Source organism: Trichoplusia ni, assembly GCF_003590095.1.
Source record: "Trichoplusia ni isolate ovarian cell line Hi5 chromosome 17 unlocalized genomic scaffold, tn1 tig00002319_group16, whole genome shotgun sequence".
Lineage (NCBI taxonomy): Eukaryota > Metazoa > Arthropoda > Insecta > Lepidoptera > Noctuidae > Trichoplusia > Trichoplusia ni.
Genome location: NW_020799763.1, coordinates 3,597 through 11,101, shown reverse-complemented (window position 1 = coordinate 11,101; position 7,505 = coordinate 3,597). Strand labels below are relative to the sequence as shown.

Here is a 7,505-nt window from a genome sequence, read left to right as displayed (position 1 = left end):
TAAATATCAAACTTCACTTTTAACAATTTTTATAGATTTAAGAGTTTTAAAGACTTAAAAAAAAATCCAAGATGGCGTCGTCTTGACAACAGTAGCGCAACTATTTGTTAGCCTCTTTTACATATACATTAAACTATATAACATTATGGAACCACTGATTTCTATTATAATATGCTGGAATGACCATTCCTTTTAAAAAACTGTTTTCAGACCTGAAAAACAGTACTAGCTCATACTTCGACTCCTTCTTCGGGCTTCTTAAGTTTCTTGCTGGTTCTGCATGACATTCATTATTGAAATGTTTTAAAAGTGCCTGGAAAACGGCCCATTTGAAATAAAAACTTTTGCCTTATTGGCGAGATATCCACCCGCCAGAGCAAAGATAACAACTGACTACATTGGCAACGTTCACTAAGTCGACTCGACTTAGAGCGTTGATAACAATCTTATGAAGGAAAGCAGTAGCACCTGATCTTATGACGTAATAGAAGATGAAATGTCTGTCGTTGTTATCAAGAAGGGAGTCTCGAGGATGCTTATTATTCTTTGATTTCTGCCAATATGGCGATATTGAAATACGATCATTAAGATCCTAGCTATCGCCAGTCTAGCATATTATAATAGGCATCAGAAGACCTACCACTAAAGTAAAACTATTACAAGTGTGGGAAAGAGATGAAGCTCTACGTCATGTAATGCTCTGTCCTGTTTCCACATCTATAATAATACTTTGAAATGTGGTAGGTCTTTGAACATTTTTAATTGATCTAATAGTTAGCTACAGAGAATATCACTTTGTAGTAATGGTAAATGAAGTATGACAGTAAAACGTAAAATAGAACTTGGAATATCCGGTCGAGGACGTATAATCTGAAACAAGACAATGAACGTTTTTGAATTCATTATTATTAATGCTAGCATGGTTACCATGCAAATTAACTGGGATCAACGTGTCGCGAGTTTTCGATCAGTAAAAAAAAACAGCAAGATTAAATACTGCCACTTAGTTAAAATTCACCTTTAAGTGCTAATTGTAGGTGGGAGAGTTATATAGACATGTTTACAAATAACTTTTTAGAAAGTTATCGACAATATGTTTGACAAATTAAGTTTTATATGATTTTATGTATTGTCCATTTGCAACTGTATTTTAGTAAAGCATTTGATAAGGGTACTCACTGGTTATGTAGCCTTTTCGCCTGTGGGAGTGTCTCTGGATCGTCTTTACAGCAATATTCACGAGCTCCCTTGATGTAATTCCTCATGTATATGTCCCAATTAAGAACCTGTGAAGAAATATCCAGAATAATCAAGGAAGTTCTTATGGAGTCCCCCAAGGGAGTGTTTTTGGACTTTTGTATAGGGTTTAATTTAGTTCATTAGTTTGATAACAAAACAATTGTAACCGCTTTTTTTGTATGAGTTTTCAATTTAATATCAGATAAAATACATCGAAGACTAGATAAGAAATAAGTTAATAGACGTGTGTTTAATAGTGACGGATCATTTAACTACTAAATATGTACAGAACCCATTTAAGAGTAGGTTTCTTTTAAAAAGAAAACAGTTAAGTTATTTTTACAAAAAACTAATCTTTATATTACAATTTCTTACCGATATATCTGTGTAAAATGTTTCATTATCTTTCTTAGATATTTTCCCCCTTAACGCCACATAATTATCATTCGTGAAATGCCATTCTTTCGTTGTGTAGTACTGAAGCACTTTCAATCCGTAGTTAATACGTTTCTGTATTTTGATCATGCTGTAATAGATAATTTAGTTTTAGTGAAGAACACGATTATAATGCTATCTCTTACTGATTTACAGAGTAAGACAAGGACAGCAAATGAGTAAAGGATTCAGGTTAACTTGGAAGAGGTTTAGCTCAGCTTTTTGGAGTTAAGTCAAAGTCAACTATTGATTATTGATAGAGAAGATAAAATAAAAAAATGCAGTCTAGAAAATGAAAATCTAGGATTATTGTTTGGCTGCAAGGATAGAATTAGTGTGTAGGTCAACAGTGCGAGTTATTGCGGGTTTGATCCCCGCGTAGAACAACATTCGTAAATCACAAAAACATTTGTGTGATCTTATGAATGATTGTTTTGAATTTTGGTCCATTTTTAATGTTGACGACATTTTGTACTACTTCACTGGGAGTACAACGCAAAAAGTATAAGCTATGTGAAGAAAGATTTTTTCTCAATGAACATATAGGTACTTACAATGTCTTCTTCCCCATCAAAAACAGCAATAAATCAATGAAGTAAGCTGGCAGCATATGAGTGAAGAACAAAGCAAGCTGATGCATGATCCATGAAGATTTGGCCGAGCCACCAGGATACCACAGAGCCACGGTGAAGGGGAACTCCTTGACTTGGACGCGACCTGAGAAGAAGAACCACTACTTATTCGACAACTTTGAAACAACGCCATCTAGTCTCAAACAAAGCAAAACTTTTATTATGAGTACTAGACAACTGATAAACTAACTTAGATATTTCCTAATTCATACATGATATAGAAAAAATACACCTAGATCTCAGAACAAATAATCGTGCTCATTACACAAACATTTATTCTGGATGGGAATCGAACCCTAGACCTCCAGTATTGCAGTCAGGGTTACTTACCACTAGACCAACAGGCCAGTCAAGCATTATGTAGGTAGCAGTTATGTTTATTTTTCTAGCTCTATTACTAAGGGGTGTTTTCCGTTCATCTGAATCGTATCTCATAAGCCATAACGGGAGGACAGTTGAAATTATCGCAGATGAAATAGAAAATGTTAAGAATGATTAAGTAGATAATACACGAAATGTGATTGAAATGTCGTAACTTACCGATTTCCAAAGCTTTTCCCCAAGTGATGGCGTTGATTCCGGACTGCGTTATGTTGCAAATGCCGATCTCTTTAGATCTGTAAGTAACATAGATCAACTTAATTAACATACTTTTTAAAATTATAGAAATCTTGTTCTTAATTTACTAAAAACCGTTTTGGGTGATGGTCTAATGAATCCAGAAATAGCGCCTGGCAAAGTGTGCACAGACTATATCCTAAAGTTATAAATCGTTGGACTGTCAAGTCTGCTTATAACAAAGTAATCAGCACTTGCTACAAGATAACATTAAGCCAATTTGTTCGGTAGCTATGATACCACAGGCAGCAACAAACTTATAACATCCCTCTATTTGCGTCGGGTACGATCAGAAACTTGTTCACTTATATCAGTCTTATCTATCTATAGTATCTATCTATCATCATCATCATCATCAGCCCTTAATCGTCCACTACTAATCATAGGCCTCCTAAAATACAACTCCTGCCATCCATCCTGCGCGGATCATCACTCCACTATCTGTATGTATATGTATTATCTAAATGTACTTACTTCTCAATCGCAGTCAGGTAGGCGAGGATGATGCATCCGTTAACAACCATATCTACTGGCACCACATCAGCCATGAAGTTTTCGTTACAATGCATCGTACGAATTACACCTAAAAAATTACAATAAATAGGGTTTTTGGTGGCCGGTATTTTTGATTAAACATCTTTATTGGCTCAAATTTAAAGATGAAAGAACTATAATTAGCAAACACTCTATGATGTAAAATCACAGCGTGCAAGTTTGATAGAGATCTCTGTAACCGTTACACAAAATTACATAGATTTTCAGCCTTTTAATATCCATTAAGTGCCACCTGAAGCATTCACTACAAGTGAATGTTTCAAATGAGTTGGAAAAACAATAAAAATGCCAAAGTTTTCGTCAAAATTGTTGTTCATATTTCTGCCAACCGCAAACATAACTTTGTCATAATAAATCTACGCAATTTTTTTATAATGATTATAAATTATAGCTTACCTTTACCAGCCCCTACTAGTAGTCCAGTTGGACCGTTGAGGTTATCTACCCAACCGGGCATCGGCTCTTTATAAGCAGCAATTACTGTAAAAACACAAAAATGATATAAATTATGAACATTCCACAAAGTCACACAACGCCATCTAGTCTCAAAACAATGAACTCTTCAATAATTTCAGTAAAATGATGGCAAAATCTGGGTAAGAAGCCTAATTATAAATTCTAAGATAGGAAAATGAATACAACTAATTACATAAGACTGCCTCGGGGGTTAGAAACTAAATAGAATAAGTTCTGCTACTCACCGATAGATGGCCGTGCGATCACAATTGGGAATTTTCCCGCGTATTGTGAAACTAAATCTTCCGTTAATGACTTAGTGTAGGCATACGTGTTTGGTTGGGGGTCAATTAACCTGAAAATAAAAAAATATATCGAAAGTTTGTAACAAATTCTCACATAAAAGACTGGATTTTGACCTTTTTGGACTTTTTTTGCACTTTTGAATTTAATCCTTGTATCGCAGGGTTTAAGAAACATTCAAGTCACATGCACAAGACACCCAGACTTAAGACAAGCATTCGTGGATCACACCAATGTTTGTCCTACTGGGATTAAATCTGCGACGCATCACTTATTGTGGGTTTGGCGTGGTGACCTCAATCACTGGGCTATCAGTGCAGTCAAAGAGCTATCATTAATTTATATATTACTTACTTTGGCTGCATATGCCTAAGCAGGTCATCATCCATCCATTCCACAGCATGCATCACATGCTGAGGCCGGTGTGGTGATGGGTACAGCTTCTCATCCAATACGTCCAGCTCGCAGCGACAGTAGCTGGTGGAAACGTGGACGAATGCCTGGAAGATTTGATTTATGACTTTCTTTCCAATAGATTTCTCAATTGAGGAGTTTAATCTTTGTGTAGCAATGAAAGTTATGATAATACACAACGTCATTGTGTATTTAAAAAGGTTACCAACAGATGGCACTGCTATCGTATAGCTATAAGTTTTGGCCAGTGAAAGCAGATTCTAAAATAATTGTATCAAGGTTTTGAAGAAAAACTTCTTTGGGCGCGACTAGGAGGCAATATGAGGGTCACGTTTCTGTATTATTTGGTTTTTCAAATATGTTTGTTTTATTGGTTTAGTCAATAGATAGTTTTATTTTTTATAAACGACTCCCGCACTAAGGAATTTAATCCTTGTATCGCGGGGGGTTTCACAAACATACAGTTCACATGCACAAAGACACCCAGACTCAGAACAAGCATTGGTGGATCGCACAAATGCTTGTCCTACGCGGGGATCGAACCCGCGACACGTCGCGCACAGTGGGTTTTCGTGATGACCTCAACCACTCGGCTATCCAAGGCTAGCAAAAGTATTTGAAAAAAAATTACTTCAATCCTGTGTGACGGTTAGACGCACTAGTTTTTTTTCTATATTATATTACAAACCTCAAGATTCTTTACTCCTTCAGCCAACTGCAAGACTTTTAGAGTACCAGAGGTGTTCATGTTGACAGCATCACGCAGAAACATGTCGAATCTAGAATTAGAAATGTTGAGATGTTATAACAAAATAATGATTAAGCCTTTTACATTTTCTAATTATTTATTTAGAAACCGAGGTAACCACAGGATTGAAAGGGAAGACGACTGAATTTCATGAAATTTTGTATGCATATTGGGTAGGTCTGAGAATCAGACAAATAATTTTCATAACCCTAAGGGCCTTTTTTTTCAGCCCTCTGGCATAACAACTTTTTCTGGGATAGCTACAGTATATATTTTGTTACAGGATGGCATACCAGCAACTGATTATATTCGATTATTTATTTAATAACAATTCACTCATTCGCATGTATCGGGATAGTCCAACTAGCTCCTTAACCATGAGCTAATGCGAGTTGGAATCGCAAGTCGAAGGCCCAAATACAATCATTTGAGCAAACCGTTAGTACATAAATGGATATGAATTCGTTTCACGATAGTTATAATAATATTGAGTGGTGACTTCCAATGGTGACTGTACATAGCTAGCTATTAATTTTTTAACCCGGTGAAATCCTCAAGGACTTTCTCGTCCTTGGGGAAGGCGGAGAGGTATGCCGGACTCTTACCGGCTAAAACCACCGGTGTATTTCACCCTTCCCTTGTAACTGAGACTTACCTAACACAAGCTGCGCAGTGGAATATGATCTGGGTTTCTTCTTGGAGTTGCCGCCTATCCTCGTCGGAGATGCCCAGGTCTTCCGACAAGATGTCTCCAGCTATCACCTGCAACTTCTCGAAGCGCTTCGGATGCTCGGCTTTCAGACGGTCAAAAACCTGAAGATTATTCAAAAGTATAAGGTTGTTATGTCAAGCGATGCACGGATTTTGCGGATATTACTAATTTTTCGTCACGGTTCATTATCAAATAGATGCAATTAAGAACATTTTAAATACATTTCCACGAAAAAAGATTTATCTTTTTAAAATCAGCAGGTATTGTTAATAATAAATTGATTAACAGAATTTTGAATTCAAGGTTTTCGCTACTCGACACAAGATGGCAGCACTTACCCGAAAATTTAAACAAATCGTCCAATCGCTCTTTACTGCTGTGCCCTTTTTTCGGTCTCAAGAGTAAAACATTTTTTTAATATCCGGACAACTATACAGCAGTTTTTCTACTAATACTTTGCCCATGAAACCCGTGGCTCCCGTGATGAAGAGGGTTTTGCCAGCATAGTACTCGGGGATACCAATATATGGCGCCATTTTCGAATCTATAAAGAAAGAAAAACATGTTTAATATTAAAATATTATATTTAATCAAGGAATATTTTTTTAATAATGAAGTTTCACTTAAATTAAGTACTTTGGATACTACTGAAGATTAGTATCAAGTTTTAAGAAAGTTTTTTTTTTATTCGGTCGAAATTTCCATCAGTTTTATGTCATAGTCAGGTTTCAAAGTAAGTTTTAAGTAGAAACAAAGCTGCCACTTTGGGCCTGAAAATTAGTTACACATCTCCTCGCTAACGCTGACGAATCCCTCAAATGTATTGAACTGACAAGTCAAAGTCACGTGACTTGTCGAAGAGGAATGTCATTCACATACATTTGAAGAAGTTTTCTATTCTAATGCGATGTAACCTTACCCTGGGCAGTCTTATCTAGTCCTGTACGGTCGTTGCTTATACTGTTACTAATTGGCATAGCATATTGGTTATAATTACTCCATTAATATGCAAGATGCATAAAAAATCACATTAAAACCAGAAGGGACAACTGATTATAATTGCGTAACGATGATGCTTAGTAATTTTAATTACTAGTAATTAATTTAATACAACATTATGTCGTAATCAATTTAAATGGATTCACAAAACTCTTTATAGGTAAGTGCTGTATAAAGAGTTACATGAACTCTAGCTGTTACCCGCGGGTCCGCCCGCAACAAATCAAAAATGATCCCACGGGAACATAAAATCGGGATAAAAACTATCTTATGTGTTAATCCTGGTAATAAACTATCTGTGTGCCAAGTTTCGTCTAAATCCGTTCAGTGGTTTTTGCGTGAAAGAGGAAGAGACATCCATACATACTTTCACGGTTATAATATTAGTAGTATA

The 7,505-nt window shown here is 36.0% G+C and overlaps 1 pseudogene; it reads right to left on the bottom strand.

Annotated features, from left to right (window-relative positions):
* Nucleotides 1–308: 308 nt before the first annotated feature.
* Nucleotides 309–6,657, bottom strand: LOC113506480 (annotated as a pseudogene).
* Nucleotides 6,658–7,505: the final 848 nt, after the last annotated feature.